Source organism: Electrophorus electricus, chromosome 18, assembly GCF_013358815.1.
Source record: "Electrophorus electricus isolate fEleEle1 chromosome 18, fEleEle1.pri, whole genome shotgun sequence".
Lineage (NCBI taxonomy): Eukaryota > Metazoa > Chordata > Actinopteri > Gymnotiformes > Gymnotidae > Electrophorus > Electrophorus electricus.
In genome coordinates, this window is record NC_049552.1 from 15949349 (window position 1) to 15959338 (window position 9990).

The following is a 9990-nucleotide window of genomic DNA, read 5'->3' on the forward strand; positions in this document are numbered from 1 at the left end:
GAACACACAGAAACTTCAAAGAAAGCCCAGAGGTTTGCGGAGTGAGAAATTGTCAGGGTTTCATTATGCTTCTATGTGACCGGACTACATAAGACTTCCACAAAGGTGAAAACGTCAGGGAAGCAGTGTGATACTGATCAGGGGATGACAGCACTTTGATTTTACACACCAGTGTAACAAATGGTCATTAATGTAACAGTAACTGTTTCTTCTGGTACGTGTAACGATTATCACAATGTCATAATACCACCATTGTCTAGAAGGTCTATGATCACTGTCCAGAGTTGTTACAATGCCACATCAACAGCATGTGCAATTACTACACAATAAAGCACCGTTACTATGCACATCACTTACAGCTACAGCATATAAGATATTTTCACAAGGTCCTGTAGCGTTGCTGATATCTGTGCATTGTGTAAGGATTGTGTCCGGCGGTAAAAATAACTGTACCCCGTACTCCAGTCACTCTGCTGAAAATGACAGGGTTCACATCCGTCTTCTTCTCTGGCTGGAGGCAGGAGCTGATGTAAATGGATTCTACCCCCTCATCCTTTCTCTCGGTGTGATGACTGAGCTGCCCCACCACCCCTTTACCACTGGTTCACGCCAGGGTTCCATTTCACAGCTATTCCAGCTTCTTTAGGACCTCTGGCTGAGTATATTTAAGTTCGGTCGATTTGCATAGCACAAACTACACTGACGCAAATCAGCGTTGCAGAACTTCAGCTCTGGACTCGTTCTGCATGAGTGGCATGGAAAGCCCTTGTAGGTGGAGAGGAACAAGGAGTGAAGCCACACTTATGCAGCACCTTTCTTAGAAACCAAGGATGCTTCACAGTGAACACGCCAGTGAGAAGCATCAGCCAACACACAGCTCAGTCTCAACCAGAAACCACAGCCCTAGACGGACTGTAAGACATAGGAGGTGGAGTGAGAGAAACACCCAGGGCAGAGCACCATTCACCACTGGGCATGCAGGCATGCACACACACACCCGGAAACTATATTTTAGGGTAGACCATTTTTACCTAACCTCCATGTTTTGGGACTGTGGGTGGAAACTGATAGGGGACTTGAACCCTTGACGCGAGTGCTGAGAGGCAAACATGCTAACCACCAAGTTTGGGGTTAATGTGTTAACAGACTGATCAGTAAAGAACCAGGTAAGAAGACTGATGCTAATATTTACTTGGTTTGATTTCTGGAGCCGACTGTTTTAGCGTCTCTGATGGAATTCTCAATATACACTGTATACTCGTAAATATACATCACCTGGCCTTTTGTTAGAAAACCACCTGGTACCTGTAACTCATACACAAACTGAATAGATTTCTCTCATTCTCCACTGGTCCCTTTCTGAACAAAGAGCCGCAGCTGTGCAAGTTCACCAGGCGCAGCAGAGTTGCAGGGGGTGTTAAACATCTGTGTACCAGCAGACAGGATATAGATTTTGGGGGTGTGATACTGGAAGAGGTGTTTGTAATATAGTGTCTGTGGAATACCAGTTATGCTTGTTTACTTGTTTGTTCATTTTAGTTTGATTTTAATATGAACTGGCACAGAATCCAGAAATGTATGTGGAAGTCAAGAATGCCGGAATCAAGTAGTGTAGGGGACAATATAGGGGTTGGAGATCTCCAGTACAGAACTTCACCTCCAGCTGACAGTCTCAAGACCAACAGTCAACTTGACCTCACTGGATAACGTTGGGCAAAATTGGAACGTTCACTGGAACGCTCTTATTCCTTCTCCCAGTCTTGGGAGAATAGTGCCCTCTAGAGAGTCCATCACTCCGACAAACCCATCTCCTCAGGCTCATGAGAAAAACGTACATCTTCAAATGGAGTGTTCCGGAGGTCAAGGTTCAGCGTCTGACAAAAGGCTGTTAAAAGAGAGAGTTTATCAGGCCAGTCTCAGAAGTATTAGTGGCAGATGGAAGGGAAGGTGGTCCCTTTATCTCTGATAGAGGTCAGCCCTCCTAGAGAAGGTGGCTGGAGGATTAGATATGGGGATTAGGCCATCTTGTAATTACAGCCAATGGAAAGAAAGAAAGAAAGAATATGCAAAAGCAGCACCAATCAAACGCGAGGTCGGGGTAATCCTCAGGCTGCCGGAGCGTAGGAGGCGCGGCGGAAATCGCTCCCTGCCAAATCAGCCTCCAACACCCGAGATGACGACGACACCTTCGGAAATACACCGCTTGGTTTAATCCCGCCGGCAGCCTGCGCACGGTGCAGGTGAGAGCAACGCAGCCAATCTTCCAGTGGACCTGCAGACAATTCGCACGCATCGTCCCCTCACACGCAGCCTGTAGATAAAAGAGCATTTTGGCAAGCGCAAATGAAACATGGCTCAAATTGAGCAAGGCGACACGTGCGTGTTCGTTCTTGTTTTCTGCCAGCAGCCTAAAAGTGGCGCTCTGAGTCACGGCAACTTTGCGTTGGGAGGGGAAGGTGGCACCCGAGTCACAGGCTCAAGGTTAACCGAGATAAAGTATGACGGCTTCTGCAGTTCTAATATCAGCTGCCAGACCGCTCACACTGCCGGATTTATGGTGTGAATAGAATCCCAGCCTGTCTCCTGGGCTGTTACGAACCATTCTCTCTCTCTCTCTCTCTCTATCTCTCTCTCTCTCTCTCTCTCTCTCTCTCTCGCTCTCTTTTTTGTCAGCCCATTGTAAATCTCAATGAATTACTACACCTGAAACCTCTCGCATATGAAAAACGTCCACTTATGAGAGAAAAAATAAGAGGGGTGATCCTTCGCAGCTGGAATCTCATTGAACCCGCAATAACAGATGCATGGGGTACGTTCCCGTCTCACGACGGTCTTCCTGCTCAATGTTACCTGAGAGAGCACCTTGTATATGGCATGATAGCGTCAATAATAATTGTAGTTCAGCACTGCCAGTGAATGGCAGTGATATTAACTATTCATTACCCTTGATCTCACCACAGGAACGAAGCACTGATGTTTGTGGAAAAACAAAACGCATGTTGTGATGGGACTTTCGTCGAGGGTCACATGCCGCAGTGGTGATTCCGGGAGCAGTACATCTGCTGTGTCTACGGGCTCTCTGCCTTGTCCTGGCGTTGCGCGCTCGGAAATACGGTGGTTGATGAAAATACATCGGCTGTATATTTATGGTGCTCTCACGGCAGAGCAGGAAGCGGGAAGATCGAAAATGCGCGTTATAGTCTGCCTGGGTCCCCAGGTTGAAATCAATGGAGAACAGCACTAACCTGCCAGTGGCCCCAATGACTGATTGAATTCCGAGAAGCTGTGAGGCTTAACGCGCTTCAGGAAGGAAACCACGGTCTATTGGAGTCCTGCCGAGGAATAATATTCCCATTCTATGGCTCTGTGTGGGGGTGTGGGGGCAGACGCTCCCTCCCAGCATGCAGTGCTCCCACCACACACCGGTATGAGCTGGTGCCATCAACAGCGCCGTGATCAGGGCGTGGTCCCCATCCCTGTCTGCGCCACAGCGGTTGTTTCTTACAGCCAACCTCTCCACACATGAGCGAACATGGATGAGCCGGTTAATTGACATCCAACTGACGTGAATGACAGTGACAGGTATTAACATGACAGGTGGCTGGCGCACCAATTTTTGTTTCCGCCCAGTGTGTGAGGGAAATGTTTGCGACCCTGTGTCTCCCACACACAACGACATTTCTATTCTGTCCCTCCCTTGCTCTCTGTGCTCATATGGTTAATAAAGTTCCTCTTTCATATCGACGTCGCTTCTCTTCTGCTACCCACAGCCCTACAGTACCACGGGCTACATATGGAAATGTCCTCAGCTTTAAGATCAAAGTAACAAGTCGTGAGAGTTTTCTGACATGATGATAAATGTTTCACGTTTCGCATGTGATGATTTCTCTCTCTCTCCCTCTTTCCCTCCCCCCCTCTCTCTCTCCCTCTCCCCCCTTCTCTCTCTCCCCCTCCCTCCCTCTCCCCCTCTCTCTCCCTCCCTCTCCCCTCTTTCTCTCTCTCTCTCTCTCTCCCCCCTTCTCTCTCTCACTCCCCCTCTCTCACCCTCCCTCTCCCGCCCCCTCCCTCTCTCTCTCTCTCTCTCTCTCTCTCTCTCTCCCTCCACAGCCTCCTCATATCTTATGATAGTGATTCTGTAGCCCTATGGAAATATTCTGTTTAAAGTAAAAAAATTTAAGCACCAAATAATCTATTTGCAAGTTGGAACAAATTACTATTTACACTGATAAAAGAACAGAAGACAGGCACATCTATAAGTACTTTCACTAATATAAAACATATGGGGTTATAAAAACCTAAATAAAACAGTAATACACAAAAACTCAACTAGTACAGCTCTAGGACTCTAGATCCAATCTGACGTCATTTGAATTAAATCAAACCCATACAGGCCTTAGTTCTTCTGCACATATTCGACGCACACATACACAAAGTCCTGAATTGCATAACTGTTCTAGAAACAGGAGATGCCTTGTTTTGTGCTGTGCTCCACCCTGCAGTGCAATGACTGACACATCGAATTTCTGCTGGCATAACCGAGTTAGGAAATTGGTGGTGATACGTGTGGCCCAGACAACTCACTGTATAATGGGTTGGAGGTACCAATTACGGTGACATGCAAGTTGACAATCAATCAATAACAATGACAGAAATCAATTCAGTTAAAAGAAAATCCATCACAATTACTGGGCCACCTTGACCACACATATTCAGAAAAGGTCATTTGAGTATGGAGATAAGGTTGTAAGAAAATTGATATATGCTCTGGCTTTTTGGTAGCCCATATTTTTGTATGTAAAACTAATAATAAGTTACTGTTTCACCACAGCTGGCTGTTAAAATGGCTATTTTCCTGCAGGATAAAGTAGAGCTCAATGAATCAGTGGTGATGGTTCAGAGAACAGAGCGACACTGCCAAACACATTCCACTCTCATTAGTTCCGCGTCTCCTTACCTACAAATGCCCGACTCAAAGACAACAACAAAATCTCCCCCAATCTTGCTGCAAAGACAGACTGGATTTGAAAAGAATGCTTTACAGCATGTAGTTCTAGGCACTCCACCCAAATAATGATAATAAAAATGATAATAATATTATAAAACTCTAGGTCCCTTTACAACACATTTAGGGACACAAAAACTGTTGGAAGAGGTGAGCTTGAAGACGAGACTTAAAGGATGGGACAGACGTACAGGGGTTTTCAACAAATGCCTGTAGCATTAGCAGACCAGGGGACATCCAGAAAGAGCGTAAGCCAGCCACAAGGTCTGCAAGGATCTGTAAACAAGTGTGTAAACATGTCTGCAAACAGCCTTCTCTCCCCACAGCCTGGGGGGGACTGGCGTCTCTGGAGCAGCGTATCGGGACCAACCCTTGGTCTAGAATGACAAAGGGACTCAACACACTCTCAGTTCTCTCGTGAGCCTGGATCATCCTGCATGCAAACACAAAGGTGCACACACACTTTGTCCTTACATGGATATATATATAATTTTTTTAATTTATTTTAATTTAGTAACAAGCATATCCCTGTTTCCTAGAGGAGGGGTTTTTCTAGAGCTGTCAGATCTCCCAGACATTTAGATCTTGACTGCCATCTTTTCAAACTGACAGAAACTGATAGCTTGGTGAATTCAAAAATATTTTTACATTTATACAGCTTCAGTTACCTCTGCACGAATGTTACACAAGCTTCCTGGAGTTTTGTTAACAGGCTCTCTTCTAAAAAAAAAATTACTCAGGAGTTAATAATTCAGAACAAATCCATTCATCAAGTGGTATTAGTTTCAAAGAAACGATTGGAGCTTTTAAACAGATACAGGAAGATTACACTGAATGACACGTCTTCATTCTGAAGCCTTCATTCATTTAATGAGATCTACAATAGTACCTCCACTCTGTGGGGTCTTATGACTTGGAAAACAAAGAAAATTATACAGCATGAATCATACCTGAATTACTTTTTATGATTTATGATAAATGAAAAGTCTACCCTTTATGAGAACCTAATATGTCGAATTTAAGTTGTATTTAAATTGCATTGAAAAATGCCGCAGCAAGCCATTCACTTTATTGATTAACAATCTATTTTAGAAGTAACAATCTCGCTGGTCAATATTACCTTTGCTTTCCTAGCCATGGCTTCAAATTAGTCGTGCTGAACGTGTTTGTTTTGACCCTCTGAATAAGTCAGCAGACGTGCGCTCCATGGTCCCTAAGCACACTGCGTTAAACAAGCCGTTTGAATATTGACAGAAAATGACATCGGGGGACCTGACAGACAGTCTATTATTCGGGGCGCGATACGTCTTAACGGATGGAAGGCAGGAGGGCGTGCAGTGAAGCGGCGACAGCCACGGCAGCGTTTCACAGATAAGGGTCAGAGCTGTACAAGTGCAATCCTCTGTGTAGCTTTTAAGGTAAAAGAGGAAAATAATAAAGAAACGAATATGCATAAAAAGATTCTTGATCTGAGTGAAATAGCCCGGCACGCTCCAGGCGCCGTAGAGCCGCAGAACAGGGCCACCGTTCATTTGGCATCATTAGTGTAAAGTTCCTCGAGCCCTAGGGAATCTGCCAGCACGCCGCCCTTAATGAGCTTTAATAAGGACGGCGCGGCGTCACACCCTACTGCACCTTTAAATCATGCCCCCTCTACTGCTACTATTTTCTAACTCCCGGATTTCTTTTGTCCCGGTATGTGCGTCTGCCGTTATACCCCCACACAGCGACAGGAGCGTGGGGGGAGCGGGGGTAAATCGCTCCCGTATTCCAGTAGCTTTCTGTCAATTAAAGTCCGGCATTTCATGCAGCCCGTCTCGCCGGTGGACCCAGGGACATTAGTGGCAGCCCCCGCTCCGTTCCGCTGGAAGTGCGTTTCACCCCAGCACTAGTGCCGGCATCCTCGGAAAACCTCGGATATTACCGACCTCATGAAAGATCCAACAGGCGTAGAACATTAACGGGAGCGCGTTTAATATTTGCAAAGCGTCCAGTGAAACTTGGCGGAATGGTCTTGCGGAATTAGCTAAGCACCACTCAGTATGCTTTTGATAGTCATTGGTATTCGCTGGCGGTCGTCTTATTGTCAGTAGCTTTGCCCAATTTTACTGCCTCGCATAAAATATTCCCCCTTTTAAAAGATTTACCACTTTTCTAGCATGCGCTGAATTTCAGCCTGAAATATCTGTGATACACATGTCCTACATATCTGAAAGAATAACAGTGAGCCTGAATACGGACTCGTTCTCTGGATCAATGATATTCCGTTGCATTTAAAAGCCTTTTGAATGCAAACGTCAGAAATTACTAATAGTTCAAAGTCTCCGTGAGTGTGTGTCCCAAATAAACCAGCCAGGCTGTTTCCAGGGACAAACCCGCTGGAGCCCAAGGGTTGTGTTACATAAACGTGACCTTTGCCCTGCGTGTTTTTGGCATCTTTAGAAAATGGTAAGGTAAGGGGGCCTAAGTCATTTCAGCCTCTGTAATAGCTGAAGGCAAAACTAACTAAATAATAAAGACAGATGACGCAATGCGCGTGCAGATGTTTTCTGCATCCAGCGTATCTATTTGCACCGCTACCGCCTAAAGATGATTATGATGTGATCATGAACCGCTCAGCCAATGCTTTGCCTTTTCTCTGACAGCTGCCTGGCCATATTGGCAAAGCTACTTTCAAAACAAACAGATTCACGTGCACGAACCCCGCGCATCCTCCGTTGAAACAACAGGAAAAGGAAGTGGGTGAAGCCAGATAAAAGTTCTTTCCCTCACAAGGACTTAGATTTGTACTCTTGGTGTGCTGGCCACTCTAAAAAGCTCCAGGTCACATGGCACATTAACTTTCCTTACTGTGTTTGGCTATTCAAACACAATACATCAATGCATGACATCAACACTAACAGCTTTGACTTCTGACCGGCACCTGGCCAGCTGCAGATAGAACTGCACACATCACTGGAAAAGACAGTAAAGCGTTACTTCCAGCACTGCATACGTCACTGGAAAAGACAGTATAGCGTTACTTCCAGCACTGCATACGTCACTGGAAAAGACAGTATAGCGTTACTTTCAGCACTGCATACGTCACTAGAAAAGACAGTAAGCGTTACTTCCAGCACTGCACACGTCACTGGAAAAGACAGTAAAGCGTTACTTCCAGCACTGCATATGTCACTGGAAAAGACAGTATAGCGTTACTTCCAGCACTGCACACGTCACTGGAAAAGACAGTAAAGCGTTACTTCCAGCACTGCATACGTCACTAGAAAAGACAGTAAAGCGTTACTTCCAGCACTGCATACGTCACTGGAAAAGACAGTATAGCGTTACTTTCAGCACTGCATACGTCACTAGAAAAGACAGTAAAGCGTTACTTCCAGCACTGCACACGTCACTGGAAAAGACAGTATAGCATTACTTCCAGCACTGCATATGTCACTGGAAAAGACAGTAAAGCATTACTTCCAGCACTGCACACATCACTGGAAAAGACAGTAAAGCGTTACTTCCAGCACTGCATGTCACTGGAAAAGACAGTATAGCATTACTTCCAGCACTGCATACGTCACTAGAAAAGACAGTAAAGCGTTACTTCCAGCACTGCACACGTCACTGGAAAAGACAGTATAGCGTTACTTCCAGCACTGCACACGTCACTGTCAGTGCTGCTCCAGCCATGAACTCTCAGCTTTGATCCTGCACGCAGTGAACTGATTCATGGATAATTAATAACCACAGAGCCCATCTCTGAGCGAGGTCCTCCTGTCCCCTTATACATCTGCTTTTTGATCATGTTCCCCAGGACTCGAAGTGGCCAGCTTTTTGTTTGTTTGTTTTGACATTATTCTGAAGTGCTATACGATCGCTACCCTGAACCCCTGACATAGCCCACGCTGCTTCATGTGCACCCCTGCACAGCTACTGTGTGACTCACTACGCGTGGCAGCAACACTGGACTAGTGCAGAGAGGTTGGGAAGATGAAAATCAGCTTCTAAACTTGACCAGAGTGGTGTGGTGAAACTGACAACGAGGACAGGGGGGCAAATGTCAACGGATTCAGCCTCAGCTCGGTGGAAACGATTATGTGTTTTGTTCATGGCGACTGCAGATTTTCTGAGCAGAATGTAGTGTGAATGTGTGAATCTTTTGGGCTTAAAAAATGTCATATCTTCATAAATGAACAGCAGATGACAATACCCTCTCAACATCCCTGATTAGCCACAAATCCTGCGCCTCCATCACAGAGGCCGAGACGCAAGGTCCCAGATTACAAAACGGAGATTTTACACAGACAAGTTAAACCACAAAGAAAGCCTCTCAGCTGGAGTCCGCTATAATCGCGTGTCGCCTCTCCGAGCTCCTCTGCCATTCACAGTGGTTTACGATGTGGAAAGTTCACAAGCGCTGACGTGACTTCTCGAGCTTGTCGTGCGTTTCAAGCACTGACGGTTATTTTCGGCATTTTAAATGTGGGTATAAATGAAGGTGGTTGTGCTCCCATTGGAGAGGGAACGCAGCAGGGAGCGCCGAGCTGCGTCTAAAACACTTCTGTGAATATTCCCTCCACTCCAAACCGTCACCACCGGTCTGTTGGTCCTAATTCAATTTTTTTTTTAATGCTCGCTGCCAGTTTAGAGTTCATTACAGAAATTTTTATTAGGTAATCTCCCGCAACATAAAGGACCCTGCCTGCTGGGTCGGGTGATCCCGGTCCACAGAGACTGATAGGGATCCCTGGGAATGTCCCGAACGCCCCATGCCAGGCTGGGGAGACATTCCTCACACGCTGGCTGGAGGGGTTGCACAGACGAGTGTGCGTGGGCGCGCACACACACACACACACACACACACACACACACACACACACAGTTGCGAATGTGTAGAACATCGACAGAGAACATCTGTGCTGGAGCGTGTCAACGTTGGCAAACTGCATCATATCACATCATGCTTGGGTGGGCGTGCGTCGCCGCTGAAATCCGGCCCC